The sequence below is a fragment of the Limulus polyphemus genome, unplaced genomic scaffold (assembly GCF_000517525.1).
Source record: "Limulus polyphemus unplaced genomic scaffold, Limulus_polyphemus-2.1.2 Scaffold3182, whole genome shotgun sequence".
In the NCBI taxonomy this organism is placed as follows: domain Eukaryota; kingdom Metazoa; phylum Arthropoda; class Merostomata; order Xiphosura; family Limulidae; genus Limulus; species Limulus polyphemus.
This window is the reverse complement of record NW_013668792.1, coordinates 20,955-41,205: the sequence shown is the minus strand read 5'-3', so window position 1 is coordinate 41,205 and position 20,251 is coordinate 20,955. Positions and strand designations below refer to the sequence as shown.

Genomic DNA, 20,251 nt, shown 5'->3' with positions numbered 1-20,251 from the left:
TGACTGTTGGTAATGCCCATCATAAAATAAGCACAGTTATATCCTTGAGATATACCTGACCTGCCAGTGGAAAAGATCACAGTCTACATTCACATAGTATATACAATTTTACAGTCATCTTTCTCACAAGAAGAACAAAGTTGACAGCTTAGACAAATGACCCAAAACAACAGGTAGCTAGAGTGAAATGAACTTTAATAGTAACTTTCTTGCCCAAAATTTTGTTAGAACTACATACACCTGAATAAATGAAATTTTTGAAACAAATTTTATATATAAACAAGGGAGTAGCAAACTCGTGATATGCCAGCTTCCTCCTCTTTATGTTTAGGCATTCCCAGCCATCCCTAATATATAACTTAAAACAAGAAATGCATCAGTCAAGAAATCGGTGAAACTTTTTTCACCCTCATGGCAACATAAACAACACAACCTTTTAACAATGATAATCATTACTTACATCATGAACATCCTTTAACAATGATAACATAATAAATTCATAAGGTAGGCATTAGATACCATAAAAAATAATAAACAGTCAAATGACACTTTTCACGAATCAATTTAAAAATAAATCCTTTAACATAGAATCACAAATATTAAATCACATTATTAAACATATTCAATAAAATACACTGGTAAAAAACAAGAAACATGAAATAAACCATTTATAAAAATGCAACTTAAAGTAAACCCCATTGAGCAGCAAACTAACACTATAATATTGTGAAAACAAAATAAACCCTTTAAAATAAATCACAAAATTAAAAATAAAATAGACAAAAACAACTTTTGAAGCATTAATTTTAACAGTGCAAAATAAAAACCCTTGATGTGACACGTTAGATTTTTAAACATTCCGTAATGACCCCCCCCCTTATATAGTTCAAAATAGAGTAAACTTTTTTTACACAATAATGACAAAATAATATCAGAAGAAGAAGAAAATATAAATCAATTCCTTACATCAACCAAAGATATATAACAAAAAGCCCTAGAATAAATCCTTTAACAATAATTGAAATGAAAACAAAACCCTTTATCAAATATATACATACATAAGATAATGTTTAGTAACAACAAGGGACCTGTTTGTCCATCTTGGCTGTCCCATTCTCTAAGCTAACCTATTATAAATGTTTGAAAAATCGTATATCCAGCTCTTATCATTCACATAGTTCCAGAGGCCAACCTCCTTGTTAGAAAAGTAAAACTGTCTTAGCTGAAAATGACTCATACCTTGCCAAAATGTATATTTTGTCCCCTAGTCCTACTATTCTCGCTGTTAAGTATGAAAAAAAAGATAATGCATCAACACTATCAATTCCCTTTACAATCTTAAACACCTCAATCAGACCCCTTCCAACTCTTCTTTTTGCAAGAGAAAACAGTTTCAAAGATCTTAATCTTTCCTCATAAGACAAACCCTCCATCCCAGGCACCATCCTGATATGAGCCCAAGACTGAACACAGTACTCTAAATGTGGCCTAAACATTCACCTATACAATGAAATTATAACCTCTTTAGACTTGTATTCAGTATTTCTGTAGATATAAACTAAAATCCTATTTGCCCTACCACTAGAAACAGCACACTGCTTGGCTGGTTTAAGAGACTGATCAACCATTACACCAAGATTCTTTTCTTTTATGACACTGTTAAGGTTATTCCTATCCAAATTATACTTATAATTCAAATTGTGATAATCCACATGCATTATCTTGCATTTATATATAATTAATACCTATCTGCCATGTATTTGCCCAACTCACTAGATGATGTAAATTCTTTTGTAAAGCAGCAGCATATTCTTCACAGCTAGCAACACCCAAGACCTTAATATCATCAGCAAATTTAAGTAATTTATTGACCACTCGTTCATCTATGTCATCAATGTAAATAAAAAAGAGTGAAGGTCCTAAGACTGAGCCCTGAAGCTAACCCACTTGTGACATTAATCCAGTTTGACTGAACTCCTTTTGTAACAACTTTCTGCTTTCTTCCATCCAACCACTCTCCTATACAATTTGTTAAGTTATCCCCCACACCTGTAGAGATAATTGTTTTTTACAAGCCTTTTATGTGGCACCTTGTCAAATGCTTTCTGAAAATCCAGATACACCAAATCTACAACCTTACCTTCAGCTACTTAAGCAGTAACCTTTTCAAAGAATGTCAAAAGATTTGTAAGGCAAGATTTTCCTTTAGTGAAACCAGGTTGACTATCCAATAAAATTCTAAACTTTGTTAAATGACCTTTTTATCTATCAACTGTTCAAGATGTGGAATACTGCTTCAATCTTCATTAGTAAAAACTTAAGAAAAGGCAGAATTTAATAACCCAGCCCTCTCAGAATCATCAGATACAAGTCTTCCTTTATCCATCAAGAGTCCTACCTCTATTCCACCATTTTGTTTACCTTTAACCATTAATATACCTAAAGAAGTCCTTACTGTTACCTTTTACATTTTCAGACAATCTTTTTTCATACATCCTTTTTAATGTCCTAAGTTCCTGTTTGACCAACTTTCTTGATCTTATATAATCTTCTAAATCTTCCATCATACCAGTCAATTTAAATTTCTTAAATTTGTGATGCTTTTCTTTAATTTTATCTCTTATACCCTTTAAGAGGCAACCTTATTTTTTAATTGCAGCCACCCTTTTCTTTCTATAAGGAATATGTTTATCTTGAACATCTAAAAATTTTCCACATTTGATTAGTGACTCCAACTAACTCAGCTGCACAATTCACATCAGATAATTTTTGTCACATCCCTTCAAAATTTTTTTTTTTGAAATTTGTAACCAAAATGTCATTTTCATGATGTCCATATGCAGCAATACATCAAACCTAATAAAGGAATGATCACTTACACCCAGATGTTCCCCAGTTTCCACCCTCTCAACAATTTCTATGTTAGAAGTTAACCATAAATCTAAAATTGCATTGTTTGTAGTAGGTTTCTAGACCAATTGGTGAAGAAAGCCATCTTAAACAGTTTCCAAAAGCCTTTCTCTCTCACGGTTTGACTCTAGCATTTCCCAATCTATGTGCCTGAAATTAAAATAACCCATAATTATTACCTCATTTACAGCTGAAATCTTAATTTCACTGTAAATTTTCTCACTAATTTCATCAGTATCATCTGGTGGTCTGTAACAAATTCCCACTAAAAGCCTTTTCTCTTTATATCTGCTAATGGAAACTGAAATATATTCAATCTCCTTGCTATTATCTTTTATATCTTCAACTTCAACAGGATTTAACTCTCGGTTAGTACTCTATCTCTATTAGATAACTTATAACCCTGTACTAAAAAAAATATCTCTCATCAAAATCAGCTACATTCAACCATGTTTCAGTTATTCCCATTATATCAGAATCCTCCATTGCTACCAGTGCTCTAAAGTAAGGATAGTTAAGCTGTTGCACAGGCAAACTGACTGATAATGTATGCAGTAGGTCAATCCCAAGAATAACAGAACCAAGGTCAGAGATGACTACCTTCATTCTATGACTTAAATTTCCTAAGTATATTTTTCTTGATATTTTTCTTCTTTCATCTTTAGCATATCACTATTTGCCAGGATGAAGTCAGTGTAAACTGGCTGAAGTGATGGCTTTGCTTGGATTATCTCATATATAACAAAATTAACCAGTGTCCTAGCAGCTCATGTATCAACTAGCAACTCCATTTCTCACCTCTGTATTATCACAGTCACATACCAAGCATCACCCAGCCCTGACAGAGCTTGTCTGGCCAACAAATCATTTGGTGCAAGCTGTCTACTGCACTTCCCAAATCAGTCACCAATGTGACATTGTGTCCATTAGTTTCTGCAACTGAAGTAACAACACCTATCACTTGCTGCTAATTTTCCTGCATCTGCTTTGCTGCCAATTGAAACTGATAACCTTGCTTCATTGTGAGGTATAGCCACTTCACTTTATTTTGAACCAAGATTTCACCTCTAAAACAGAGGATTTGTTCTTCCTTTCCAGTTGTATGGCAATTCCAGGATGTGTGGTTGGTTAGTTAACCTTTGGTATAGTTTAAGCCTGACTTTTTTTCTCTCATGCAACTGATTCAGAGTTAATACTTTGCATTTTGTCACAACAGAAATTGCCTCCATTACAGTGAGAATATCTCTCACATCCAAGTAATGATTTCTTGGTTATCTAAGTATCCCCCTAACAAACTTATCAATGAGTATATCTTCATGATCTGTTGTTGCCAGTGCAGGGTATATCTTATTGAGCAAATGGCTCAGATCACCTATGTAAGTGTTCAAGTTCTCGAGGTACTTCTCTTGCAAATTTTGAACTCAGCTCAAAGGATAGCTTAGTTTTCCACAGTCCCAGAACTGCACCTCACTGAAATGCAAAGTGGAATCCAGGATTGAACTGTCCAATTTTGAAATCAGGCTTTTCATTGCATGTTCCTGAGACCAGTCATTCTAAGCAGTTATTTGCCTGAAACACTGCAGGAAATGGTCCAAGTCCATTTTATCTGCACTCTGGAATGTTGGGGATGAGATCACAGGGTTTTGTAGTTGCAGCAAAAGCCTCTTACCTATGAGATCTCAGTCAACACAAAGATTAAACATTCAAAACATTGAAGGTGCAATTTAGTGTACATACACAGGGAATCCCCCACACATACACACTTGGAATAGAATCAGGCCCCTGCACTTGGATGGCAGAATGGCGAGTTGTCAAGAGCAGCTTGTACACCTGTTCTGCATGAACTTATGTTTTTCTGTAACTCGTGGTCATCCTGCCAAGATATGTCCCATCCTTAGGAGGCTTACAACTTCTTTATGGATTACCAACTTCACTAGTTGGTGCTCACTGTCTCACCTACTGGTGAAACAGCTCCAGTTGAGGGACTTCATCCACTATTGGCACCTCCAGTATCTTGATTTACCTTTACTAGAGGTGGGGTTGGGTCACTTTAGTCGATGTAACCCTGGGAGTTCTGTAGAGACCACTCCATTTACTCTCGGACTCTCCAGAAGCAACACCTCCTTGATGACCTACAGTTGCCCTTGCTTCCCATGCAGATCTTTTTGAGGAAAAACTTAATGAGCTGTTCTTGGTAGACAGATACTGGCAGTTGTTCTTTCCTGAGTATGTAGCTACAGCAAGAAAGAAGTTGCAAACTTCTGTAGCAAAGATTAAAGTCTGATGTCCAGGACAGAACTTCTCCTAGACCCAGTAACACTCTCAGTGACCAACTTTTCCTCATGATCATGAGTCATTTATTAAAGTAGGAAGCCTTTTAAAACTTAATAACACAAGAGAAGATTACAGTGAAATACACACATGTCAAAGGAAAGCAATCATGTGCAATAACAATCCCGTAGCCACAACAACAAACGTTTCTCCTTCCTATATATGCGGTGGTATTCTTAGGAGTGCTTATGTCCCCCAAGAATGACAAGATAGTTCCATATGATAACAGGAGGTTCAATCAGAAATATATAACATGGAGCAAAACTTAATTCTCTGACTTTGACTGATTTTGAAGAAATAAAGAGACTGGGAAAATGTGTAACTCAATGAAACAATCTTTGTTTACCCTTAAAAATAATACAAGTTTTATAATGGAGAAAGGATGACACCATTACTGGAGAGAGCTCTCTGTATTTAATAAGTTGTTTCTTTTGAGAAGTGGTTGTAACATCTGTCCCAAGCTGAAAAAACATTGTATTATATACACATGACAAAGTAAGGGAGGTTATATCCTTGAGATATCAAGGGATATTAACTTTGTGCAGTAATCCAGTATTTTCTTAACTTGTAGTGTTTAAGAGTCTACTCAACATACAAAACATTATTCTAATATTGAAGCACTACATTCATAAAAATGTTACAATGTTATTTTCCCCTTTCCTTCAAAAATGCCACATAGAAAATTGAATATGGGATTGTCCTGTAGGTTATCTTGCTGTTTATTATCTCTGAACTGATAATGTAGAGAGCTTTTAAAATACTGATACAGTGATCACTTGGGTACAATTGCAATAAGGTTTACCTACTTATATCAGCACACTTCTAACTTCCTGGTGTCATGTTTATGTATACATAAAGTTCATACTGCCAAATTACTTCTCTCAGTTTGATTAACATGTTTCTTAAATGTGTTTTTTTCAAATTCAGATAAACTTTGATAACATCTAGCAATCATGTATACAAGAGGGTTTGTACTCAAAAGCTAGTAAAAGAATCTTAAAGAGCATTCAGTTTATGGTGAAATTGTTTGATTTCTACTAGATGGCAAGTAACAGAGAACTCCAAATGTACTTCCTACTGTGGGAAAGGTATAAAATTTAGAACAGTTAAGTGTCTTCAACAAAAGAATGTGTTTCAAGTACAAGAGATGGCTGATGGATTCTGTGATTACATTGGGCCAAGACCAGAAGATACAGAAGAATGTGAGGGACCTTGCCAAAAATCACACTGGATATTTGGCCGGTGGAGCTCAGTAAGTGATTTAAATCTTCAGTGAAAACCAAACAAAACAACAATGGTAGGAGTAGTATACAGTGTTTTATGTAAGGATTGTTTGTATTAGTTAGCTCTTCTGTTATGGAATGTTAAGTTAAATAGAACTGAAAGCAATAATATATTGTAGAACTGTTACACAGCCTAAATAGTGATTAATAGTTTAGTCAGATTTTCAGAAAAGTGAACTATAGTGGGCATTTTTATTAAAAGTCTGTATAACAAGTATTTAGGTGAGTTGAATCCAAGTCTTTTTGTTATTAAGCTGTATGCTGAATATTAAGGCCTGTACAGAGAGAATAAAAAAATTGCTAGAGAGTAATTCTTTATTTCCATTTAGTTTAGAATTAATATACTTCATTTGAATTTTAATGAGCTATAGGATCTAATAAAGGTGATCAGCTTTTATACATATTACTAGCATATAGCCTGTCAAAAATGATGGGGCAAGTACTACCATCCCCACGACATAGTATACCCTAACCTCACATTTTATAGCTAACTGAAATAAATAAATTTAGTGAAATCAAGCTTGACCAACAAAAGAGTAAATTCCTTTGTGAGCCAATCAAAATTAAGATCATTCATGAAATGGATTTATGGCATATTCATAGAATAATTATTGGTAAAAATCAGTTAGATTAACAACTAATATATAGAAAAGCCAGTGCATTTTGGTAACACTACATTCCAACAATAGCTTTTATGTCATGTTGCTTAGCAACAAAAGTATAACCTAATATTGTTAGTCTGTGTACTGAAAGCATAAAATTAAATGTATAGACAACAAAACTAGAAAAATATTTGTTGATTTCTTAATTTAGAGTCTCCATTGATTAAATAGGTTTGTTTTTATTTAAAATGTTGGTGATATAGCAAAAAATAGCTTAATTCAGAAACGATTTAAGTTTAAAATTGAATTGATATTTTTACTTTCATGATGTATTCTACATATTCTACATTAGATAATTATGAAAACTTTTTTCTGTATATCTGTTTTAAGAAAATAAAATAAAAATGACTGTTGTGATAATTAAGTGGAATGTCGAGGTTGTAGTAGTTAGATGCTGCATCGTATCATACAGTTCAATTCTATGTACCTAATGGGTTCATCTTTTAGGAGTTACATACAGATACAGAGATTGTCAGATAATAAAAGGAGTTTTAAGCATCCGTTTCTCTTCCTTCTTATTTCAGACTGTTTAAGCCACTATCATTAGTTAAAGGCTAAGTTAAACTATATGTATTTTATACATATAATATTACTCTAGATGGACTTTCTGATTACATTTAATTATCTGCTGAGAGAAGAAATAGTATTTTTGTAGGTAGTATTTTAGAGGAAGTTAGATGAAAACCCTGTTACCCAGTTTAAACTGAGGAAAAGTATTGAGAACTAAGTTACTTAAGGAAAAAATGTATTATTATTATTATTGTGGATTTCACAAGTAAGCTTTTGTATTTTGATTACTATTATCATGTCTAACCATGGTACATATATGTAATCTTCTTTACTGCAATATTCATACAAAAAATTATGAAGTAATTAGCAAATAAGAAATAATACATCTGGCAACAATCCTTGTTTAATTAATTATTTTGAATTTTGCAGGTAATTCAACTTTTTTTTTAATGTGTGTAAGTAATTCTGCATTTATTCTTGCTAGTGCAGTATTTTAAATACTGATCAGTCTAGTTCTTGGTATAAAAAGTTAACATTGTTTTACATTAAAAATGTATTTCCAATAATTACTTACCTCTCACACAAAGCTACCTTGATCTTCTTTCTGCCCCCTAAGCATTGCTAAAAAGTTGTTAACACTAAGTGCACCAGTCAAAATACCCTACAAATTATATGCCACTTTTGAACATGTATATAGCATGTGACCACCCTCCACCATTAGTATTGCACCATCTATATTGATGCAGCCAGCTCCCTCTGACGTTCTTGCTCAATCCTCACTTTTTACAATTAGCAGGGGATAAAATGAATAACACTGGCAGTGGGGAGGAAGGGTTGGAAGTGTGTGAGATGAGGTAAGTACCTATTGGAAATACATTTTCAGTGTAAGAAAATGTTAACTTCCAATATGGACTTACCTCCTCTCATACAAAGCTAGAATCCAACATTGAAAAGGTGGAGGGGCCAGTGTAGGTGCCTAATAGTGAAATCAAGCAGAAAGCGACTGCCAGTAACAACTGGTGTGCCCAGAGATGTAACCGAAGCACACGTGGGACACTGCACTACTTCTGGAACGCATATGCCCGTAAGAAGGAAATGACCCAGACATGAGCAGAAAAAAGGGATGTGCACAAGCTTAATTTGTTCTGAGAGTTGCAATCAATAGTACAAAATGATGCAAGTTGGAATCGTCCTCCATTGCACAAATCAGACTGGAAAACCACTGGGTCCCTTCAATGTAGGGCCACCCTATGAAATGAAAACTTGAAGTGAACTCAATACCCACATGAGAAGAAACAGCAAATCCAGAGACAGTTCACTGACATATAACGATGGAGAAAAACAACTGACCTTGGCTATGTATATACCCAATCACATCCAGACAGATGAGGTTCCACAACCCATCCTTGGCATTAAGAGGTTGAGGATCACCCATATAAATATGAAATTAGAGAAATATAAACATTGTGGCTAGGGCATGTGGACCATGTGATACTTATACACCAACTGTCACCATAAGTAAACAGAGTGTAATACATCAAGCATCTGAACTTAGGAAGAGGAAGTTAGCATTTGGTCAAAACCAGACAAACTCCCAAAACCACCATAATAGCAAGAAGTACCACAAACCAAACTTGGTATTAAAGGGTTGTGTCATTGCCTCAACTCAACTGTAAGAACAGGACAATACCTGTAACTGATATTAAGAGCAGAAACTGGAACTCACTCAACCATAAATGCAGAGAGGACTCATCCTGCACCAGGAATTATGAGGAGGACATGAAAAATTTGCTCAACTGTAGGAACAGAGTAAGTATGTCCTGTTGCTGGCATTACGTGGCAGATGAAGTCCCCCATTTCAATCATAGGAGCAGGGAAGGAAACCTCCTACAACTGGAATTAATGAGAAGGGGGGGGCTCTACTGAACTCAACCATGAGAACAGGGTGGTATCATCCTGAATCTGATATAATGAGGAGGATCCCACATAGGCTGTTCCTGCTCCAACTAACAATTGGTACACCTGGGAATAAGAATCCAGGGGAAAGGGAAGGAGGGAACCCAGCTTTCTCCTCTTCTCACTGAGTGGATAAATGTGTGGTTGTATTATTAGGTATGTTTCTACTTCACACTCAGTATGAAGCCTCCTTAGTCCACCACCCTAGTGACTGGAAAGTGGTAAGGACTTCTGTGCTCCACTTGAAGAAAAAAAAAGGGGGGGGGGGTAAATGTGGTTGGGAGTCTGAAGGAATGTCCCACTGGAGAAAGTATAATGTGTAACCATGATTTCTTATTTTAAAAAGCAGACCATCCCCAATTTATGCAGTCAAAGGGTCTGAAAGGATGGGCAGAAATCCCATTTTGCTTTACTCATGATAGTCCATGAGTGATGGTCCACCTTTGAGATAAGCATATGGATACCTATAGACACATAAGTATATACCACTAGGCACACCACTAGTGGTCTTGTGGAACACCCCATCTCTACAGTGAGCATTATAGCTCTACCAGTATATAGTGCAGGTTTGAGTAAAAGCACACCTGACCAGGCAACACTTGCCACAGAGTGGAACTCTATGTTGTGAAAAGATACACCCAAGTCAAAGGTGAATGGACGTGTGTAGAATCGCCATGGGAGGGAGACAATACCAACCTGAGAAAGATACATCCAGATATTGCAGATAATGAGTGATGAAGGAATAAGTAGTAGTCCACGTTCTGGCCTGAATGACTTCTTCCAACAGACAGTGAAGACAAGCAGCCAAAGTCATAATGGTGTGACAAATTTGATGAGAAGAAATGTTGAGGAGATGGTGACCTTCCATGGATAAGTCTGAATATACCAGCTTAAGGAGTTGATGAACCCAACCAGTTAGTGTGACAGGGAATACATCACGGGAAAGAAAAGGATTTCAGGGAATAAAAGGTGAATTTCAAAAGGAGGCAGTAATTGCCACATAACACTGTATGGAGCAAACCTGACAAGGAAGCTGACTGGGATTGGAATGGGAGTACAGGTAGAAGGTGGAACTTAAAGAAATGAGTGTGAAAGCCCAATAGGCTTCCCAGGCAACAGAGGTCTTAGGTAGGAAGGACCAGTCTGGATATATGATTACATAAGAGGAATGGTAGAGGATTCTGACAACATCAATAGCATAAAAATCCGATCAACGACATCCGCAAGCTAGGATGAAAAGGAAATAATTAATAAACCATTTACCTGATTAACCAGCTGTAAAAACAAAAAGTGTAGTGTGTGACAGACCAAAATAAGAAGGTGCTGGAAGAAGTAAATCTAAGTTTTGTCTCCTTTGTTGTATTCATTCTCAGAAACATTATCAGGTCGAAATTGAAAGGAAATTGCTAGCCAAATGTAGGAATCTAATTCCCTATGAGTTATGGCCTGTATCTCCTCAATAGATAAAGTCGAACTCTATGCCAGAATCTTCGTACTATATGCGTTGTCTACCATAATGGGAATATCTGTTGTCGATACATTGAATTATGAGATCATTCTAAGTTACCATATAATTCAGTAACAATAAACAAATGCAAAAAATATCTTGAAACAATTGCATGCAAACACAATAAAATAAAACTGTTGAAAAAGGTCTTGAAATTTCAACGAAGTATAATCATAAATGGTAGTCACATGCAAAAAAACACACGCCTAAACGATGTTGTGCCAATCAAGAAAGTGAGGATTGAATGTGAACATCAGAAGGAGCTAGCTGCACCAATATAGGTGGCACAATACTATTCTTGGAGGGTGATCACATGCTATATACATGTTCAAAGTGACATGTAATTTGTTGGGTATCTAGAATGGTGCGCTGAGCATTAAACATTTCTAGCAATGCTTAGGAGGCAGAAAGAAGATCGAGATAGCTTTGTTTGAAAGGAGGTAAGACCATATTAGAAACAGTACATCATATATTAAAAACTACTGAGATATAAACAGATATTGATAAGAGATTAATGTAAGATTTCATGAGTAAAGTATGACAAATCACTCTTTCTGTGACACATAGCCATCCAAACTTCTCATAAAAGTGACGGTTATTTTTAATTACTTTCATAGATTAGTTTCTCAATACCTGTTTTACATTGTAGAGGACATTCCATTGAATAAGTAGGATTTGTTATGTTATCCTCGGGTTCAGTAATTTAGAATAAACATAACACACAAAAATTATGTGATTACTTTAAATAATAATTCTTTGTAACTCAGGAGTAAAAAATAATTTAATCAATAAAAAAATTAGTTGTTCAATGAGGGTATTATACTGAAAATAACCATATCTTTACTAAAAAATAAGAAAATTAAAAAACTATGGTATTAAAAAACCAGGTCAAAAAAGTAACAGGGGATCATGTAGAATAATCTAGTTTTAAAAAAAGCATTTTTTTTTTTACTGACAAAATTATTGCAAATATTTAATAATGAGTTAGCAATGTTATAGCTTACCAGAATTTATATTTTATAAATCTATACATTGTGCATTTCAAAAAAAGGGAGTCGAATGAAGTTCATAAAGAAATAAAATATTTATTTTTATTACCCCATGAAATCAATTATTCAGCAGTTCAATATCTTATGATATTGAACTGAAAACTTTAAAGATGTTTAAACTTTAAAGTGATTGAAGTGAAAATAAAATATGAAAAATCAGGGATAATGGTAACACGGAATTGAAAAGAAAGAATGGGGAAAATCATCAGTGGAAATACATTATCAATCTGGCATAATTGTTGACAAAGTTAGCTGTTTAAGATCTCTGAGGATAGAAATAGTTAATCAATTTGTTTGATTCCTGTGAAATTGCATTGCAATAATTAAATAAGTATTCTTATTAGAGTTTGACAATCAATAGCGAAGGTGAGTTTAGCTTTTTCCAGTTAAATGGGTAACAAAATCATGATTATGTCTAAAAATTTATTCAAATTACTTAACAATGTTTTTTTTTATATTTGAATGAAGAAATAATAGATTATTTAAATAAACATAGCAGCTGCACACTGAGGAATACTTAGATGAAAAGACAATAACAGTAGTAAGAAATGTGAAAACAGCTGTAAAAAATGTGAAGAGTACATGTTTACTAAAATCAAAAAGATGTAATAAATGACACTGCAAGTTCAAAAAAGGAAACTAATAAACTTTTACCTATTTTTCATAAATAATGCACCAATGTCTTAAAAATATTTAGATGTTTTGCTTATTAGATATGATGTTCTTTTTCCTAATTTTCTGATTGCTAACACTAACTCTTTTTTCCATTTGTGTCAAATTTAAAGTGTTCTAAATCGTGTGGGGGTGGAAAATGGACACGAACTGCCACTTGTATAAATACAGCTGGAAAAAGGATGCCTGAGAGTAGGTGTGAGGCTTCTGAGAAGATTACTCTTAAAATCTGTAATGCTGAACCCTGTCCAGAGTGGAAAGTTGGAAATTGGACACAGGTAAGGTCATCTTTGATCTTTGCTGAATACATGTTGCATATTGATGATAAGAACATTACAGTATAGTTCTCACATTATTGGTGCCAAAAATAAGTACTGGTGTTGGAAATTTTAAAATAAATTAAACCTTAACAATACACTTTTTGTCTATTATATCCCTTCTTATTGGTAGAGTGGATGTACAAGTTTAGCTTATGAGTATGTGTATGTTAGTTAGTTTCATCATTATCTTGTTTGTTACCATAATGGGACATCTTATGGTATAGAATATGACATACCTGTTTAGTCAGAGGAAACAGTGACGGTATTCTGAGTACAACAAAGTTTATTCCATACTACTGGATTTTTGTTCATAATGTTGTGTTCCAGCACATATTAGAAGATTTTAAAATTTCTGATTCATTTAACCTTTGTATGATAAATATAATCTCAAAATGAATAATTTCTCCATTTTATACCAGAAAAGAAATCTTTCTTCTTATCTGCACCAGTATTTTGAATTATTAGTTACTTTAATTACTATAGAAATACAATTTTTCCTCAAATGTTATGTTATTGTTAGGAATTTAAATTATTATATTTTTAATATACAAATAAATCCTATTAAAACAATGCTACTATAAATTAAAGTTGTAACAGGTTCCTATTTATAGCCAATTACTACACTACAAATAGTATTTATTCAAATACCAGAAATAAGTAGTCAGTAATAGTAGTGCACAGATCACCAACTTGAGGAAAGTTTATGTGGAATAACAAAAGAGACTGAAACCTTCTTTTTTTAACAACAAAATCACATATACCATTTATTAAAAGTTCTTTAGTGTGACTACGATGACTTAAGTTCTTACTTTATAGCTTTTGTTAATTACTTAGAACTAAACATATCATTTATAAACTCATCAATCAAAAAAGATCATTCTAAAAGCTTATAATGCTACAAAGGAAAAACTTACAATGACTAAGGAAAAGAAGAGACTTAGTATTCCAATGAAGGAAACTTAACTAGGCTAGGCCAGGTTTGCTTTTAGTCTGCTGGCTTTACTTTTTTTAGTAGTCAACTGCTCCTTACAACAATATTTAAACTGAGCTTTTAGCGATCAGTTTGGACATGACTTGTGATAGTCCAAATTACCCATTACCTCCGTGGTGTGTAATCAATACAAGTTTGATCCCTATTGATCACCTATCAGTCATTGCAACTAGATCATTACATTTCCATTGATTGTTTTTAATAGGGATAGTGAACTTTCTCAGTTCCTATCATCCTGTATCGGGACTTTCATCATCGTAAGTTTCTTCTAACTCTCTTGATGCCTTTATATGGTTCCCATCAACGTAAGCATCCTTTCTCATGACAAATTCTGAGAATGTTTGCTGTTATGAAATGTCAAATCATAGAGAAACTTCATTTCTTTCTCTGCCAACAGTGACAGAAAGCCTACATCGACTATAAAAATCCTATCCACACAGTGTTTCTTAACAATAAATTTTCCACAAATAAAGAAATAAATCCTATGAAAACAAATGCTACTATAGTTAAAGTTGTAACAGGCTCATATTTACAGCCAATTACTACAATATACAAATAATTGAGTTTTTTATATGCCATATTTTAAGGTTACTTATTTATTTTCTAAATCTTATATTTCATTAGGTACTTTATATATATTCATTAAGAAACTATTAATCCATTACTGTATAACATTTGGTCAAGTATATCTCATTTCTAAGATTATTCACAAATTTGTATTTTTTTTAGTTCTATTCCTTTATTCAAAATGTGAAAATATTTTAGGTTTTAATTTCATTATTCATTTTGCTTCTTTCAAAGTCACTGTGACATGACAAGTTCTATAAATAGATCACCTTTCCATTGGCTCCTTCAGCTATGAGTTTAATCATGAACATACACATCACTTGAAGTACAGGCTGATGCTTCTTACAGACTTTAGTTGAGCGTATTATTAACTCAACTCTGGTACCTGTACAGGTAACATTAAGACTAGATTTAATTCATGTCACTACCTTGCTAGCTTGAATGTTAAATAACTACAGTAAGATACGAGTGAAATTAACTTCTAATAACATTCTAAGGTAAACAACAACAATCATTAAATATCTTTGATATTAATGAGAGTGCTTACATTATGATGCCATCAGTTCTGAGGCTTTTATTGACATTGACATAGTTACATCAAATGAATACATTCATATCTTTCAGACTCCCCTTATTTAGTATATATATATATACATATATACTTCATATTTTTACAAATCACATGAATAACTCTCATATTATCACCACCATCTTTCCAAAACTCTATGCAAAAATAATTTCTTTTCCTACTGACAAAATGCAAAATAATCATATAAGTAAAGAGTATTCAAAATAGATATTAGAATAATATTTAATAGCATGATTAAAATAGATAAACTAAAATCTCAAATTTAGTCATGTTAAATTATATTATGTTCTTTTCACTGTGGTCTGTTGTCAGTGAGAGAATATCAGTAACCCACACCAGTTATAATTAAGTTGATTCACAATTCATTCATGAAAATAAGGGTTACTGTCATTAATGCATAATTACTCCCTAAATTTGACATCCAGCAGAGTTTATTTCTTGCACCTTCAAAATCAAACATGTACAATATCATATATTTTCAATATACATAAACTTTCATAAACTATTATTACATCAACTTTAGGCTGTGAAAGACATAACAGAAAAACAATAAGTGCAACTAATACTTTCAACATATTTAAATAAACATGCTTTAGTTTTACAACCACCTTGACTAGAAAGCAACTAATAACTGAACCGAAGAGCTGCTCAAAAATTCGGTTATTTTATAAATGATTTTAATAAGATTCAATACAGCACTTAGAGCTTAGTGACCTGTTGCATTTTTGCATATAGTTTTTATTATACTGCATATTATATAAATTAAAATATAAATATAAATTAAAAGTTTTGAAAATGATTTCTAATGATCCATATGTTGAAATTTTATGGAAACTAACTACATAAAGAATTATAGACTTGTTTTTCACTTAAAAACAGGAGTCCTATTTGAAGCAAAAATATCCATTATGAAAGCTTTTTTAAAATACACTAGATAATAATACAATTCAGAATGTTACTTCTCATTCCAGTGTTCTGTTACTAGAGGTGATACAGAAGTGATAGATACAAGCTGTAGTGTTAGTTCAGAATGTTACTTCTCATTCCACAATGTTCTGTTACTAGAGGTGATACAGAAGTGATAGATACAAGCTGTAGTGTTAGTTCAGAATGTTACTTTCTCATTCCACAATGTTCTGTTCTAGAGGTGATACAGAAGTGATAGATACAAGCTGTAGTGTTAGTTCAGAATGTTACTTTCTCATTCCACAATGTTCTGTTACTAAAGGTGATACAGGAGTGATAGATACAAGCTGTAGTGTTAATTCAGAATGTTACTTCTCATTCCACTTTAGTTTCATTACATGTCACAGGTGAAGGCAAAGACTATATTTCTCATTCATAATGTTACTTTCTTATTCTGCAGTGTTCCAATACATGTGTTAAAGTTGAGAGACACAAGCTTTGTTGTTAATTCAGAATGTTACTTTTTTTATTCTGAAGTGTTCCAATACATGTGTTACAGGTGAGAGACACAAGCTTTGTTTTTAATTTAGAATGGTACTTTCTCATTCCACAGTGTTCCATTACATCCATTATAAGTGAGAGAGGTAGGCTATATCTGTAATTGAGAATGTTACTTTCTCATTCCACAGTGTCTTGTTACATGTGTTATTGGTGTGTAAAGCATGAGAATGTAAGTTGTATTGAAGACCAACACCAGCTCCCAAACACAAAGAGTTGTCATATTTACTAGTTGGAATCAAAGTGCATGGGAATCGATTAGTGCTCTGTATATACACACACACACACACACATATATATACAAACACATAAATATTATAAATGTTGTCTTTTTGCCTTTATTATAAAGAAAACCTATAAGGAGTTAGTGAACTATTTTTGTTCAGCAACCTCTGGTGTATTATAAATGAATGAAAGTTGTAAGAAATTAATGAAAGAGTAACAAAAAATTATATTCAATATTAAAGCTTTTTTATCAGTGTACTAAAACTATCAACACAAAATACATTCATTAGATAATATGAATGCTGTGAAAAGGCACAGAGCTGTTACCCCATGGTATTGTTAATTCATATGCTGAATTAAAAAACATGTTACATAAAGTGACACTGATTTATTTCAAATTAAATTAGTTTGCATCTTATATCTACATTTCTCAACTCATGTTGATTAGAAACATTAGATACTGAGTCATTCCTGACAGTAAATCTGCACACAAGAGACTGTGCTACAGTTGGTCATTTTCAGACCTAGTAATGTAAAAGAACTGATGGATATTGTGAAAAGGAAATTATTAAGTAATTAAGCATTGAGCATCAAGAAATAGAAATTTTACAGTTAAATGTGTGTATATGTGTGTAAACTAGCTTATATTATCTCAGGTGTACCTAAAACTTGTTATCTGTTTATTAGTCAGACACTATGCAGCATTGTTATCATTGCAAATATATCATTTAATAACATAGAGGAAAATCAGTAAGGAAGTTGTAGTTGCGATAAAATGAGTTGATCATTTTAATATATTTATTTCATTTTAAAGTATTTTTAACATAGTTACATCACAACTGTGATGTACTTCATTTTACACAGAATTAATTTTGATAAAATTGGGAAAATATGACCTTTTAGAAATATGTATGTTTCATCAAAGTAGAGTTTGTTCAATAAGTAAATTTGGTTAGTTTATTACTGAAAAATTGTGGAGAACATTAAAAAGCATAAGTTTATAATCATACCAATTACTGATAGAATTAACATTTATGTGCAAAAATAATACAACAGTTCTTGTTGTTTATCTAAAGATTAAGTCCAAAAGAAGAAGCTGCATTATAAAATAAATATTCACTGAGATTGTGTAATTTTTATTGTCAATCTCCTTTCTTTTTATGTAAGGCAATTGATGTAAACTATTTGGATCACTGACATAGTTAATGACTCAGTAGTTACTGTGTTACAGTGTTCTGTTACCTGTGGAATAGGATTTAAAACAAGAACCGTCTTCTGCCAGTCAGTAAGTGGAAAAGTCATAAAAAAGAAGCTGTGTGATTATAAACAGAAACCTCAAGAAATTGCAGACTGTAGAGATCCACCATGCCAAAAAGATGACAAGTCTCAGAAAGTCAGCAACCATATCCCTCCATTTCCATCATCCTTCATATATAGATCCTTGTCAAAACAGTCGTTTACTGAAAGGGTTTTTCTTGCTAAGAATCTTAAACCTTTTGCTCCCATATGGAAGGTGTCTTCTTGGTCGGAGGTAAGTTCTCTGTGTTAGAAGTCTGGAATTATATTAGTTTTGAAACTTATGTGCTATAAGTTAAACATGACCTTGATTGCCAGATTGTGAATTGAATTAAGTTATTTTTATTGATTAAGTTTAGCAACTGTCTTTATACCAAGGCTTAACTGCACTTCATAAGAATGTTGTTTAATCTCACTTGATACAATTGGAATTACTTCCTCCTTCATTGGTTGTTCCTAGTCTAGTAACTAGATCATGCAGTATTTATTATCCAACACCACAGTTTCCACTGTAACAAGCTTCTACAAAAATATAAGGTCAGATTTTGACCACACATCTTGACATAACTTTCCAGTATTTATGTAAACAATGGATTCAAAGACTACATTTCAGCAGACTAAAGCACAAAAGTCAACTAGAGCTGCATCAGTGGACTTGATATACATGTGGATGAATAGGATTGTTGCTGTGATTCTGATTTTCTTAAATAGCTTCTTTGTGAGCTTTAATCACCCACAAATCCTTATTTACTCTGTTGTTAAGTAGTGGTACCAAGAAATGTCTCAATTTCATTGCAATGGCTTTTTTATCATTGGAAGGTTCTCTTTTGTATTTGCAGTCTTCACTTTGCAGATAAGGATGATGCTGCAGATTTGCTTGACTTTTGGTTTTACAGCCAGTTCTGTAAATAATATTCAAGATTCCTTCTTTGTACCCTTTGTCTCTACATGATTTAACTGGTATTATAAGTCTAACCATGGTAGCATTATGCTGTCAGATGGTCTGAAATTCTTTATGTCTCCCATCTGTGGTAACACCCACCTGCATTAACATATGCAAATAGTTCTAATGAAGTGCAGTTAATTCTCTTGTATATGTTGCTACTGTTCCTGAAGAAAACTATAAGGTGCAAGATAAACTTTCTAGAAATAAAGATATGGTGCAGAGCTATGTGAAAATGTACAAGTAATTAAGAGAGAAGAAATGTTAGTTAACTTTTGATAAAAAGAAATCCCTTTACTGTTAAAATTAGAGTTGTGTTTGAAGATCTTTGTCTTACAAATAGAAAGAGAAAAGACCACATATAATTACTTATCATGGACCATTTACCTACTGAAACCTTTCACTTTTTTTTTCTGTTTACATTAATCTTGTAAAAAGTTGTATGGGAAAAGATGGAAATGTGTGAAAATGATTATTTGATGTCAAGCAATTTAGTATAATATTTTTTTACATTAATTACACATTTTATGATTCTCCATGAATAAATACTTTTTAGCTTACGTAAATATTAAAAACCTCTTTCTTTAATACTTATTTTGTCTGCTTTGTTTTTCAGATTTAATATTTCAATAAATAATTTGTCAATATACATCATTGTAGTTATAAAAAGTTTAATTAGAGTTATTTTTGGCTGATGTTAAACTGCATACAGATTTGTTTATGATCTATTCAAACACACAATAATATATTGTTACAACAGCGGAGGTCACGTGATGCTAGTAACACGGCACAAGCTTCTAGAATGTTCATGAAGCGTCGGGAGACTACTAGATATGGGGTAGTTTTGTATATATATATAAGACCGGCCAAGAAGCGACGGGAACAATGTGTAATTGAACTGCGGACAGAGTATTGTTGAGTTGAGCACGTGAGACGTTCGTTGTGAATTATAGCGTTTGTTATAGTGCGACTGTGG

At 33.0% G+C, this 20,251-nt stretch overlaps 1 pseudogene; it reads left to right on the top strand.

Annotated features, from left to right (window-relative positions):
* Positions 1–20,251, top strand: part of LOC106468834 — a 90,523-nt pseudogene that overhangs the window by 49,701 nt on the left and 20,571 nt on the right.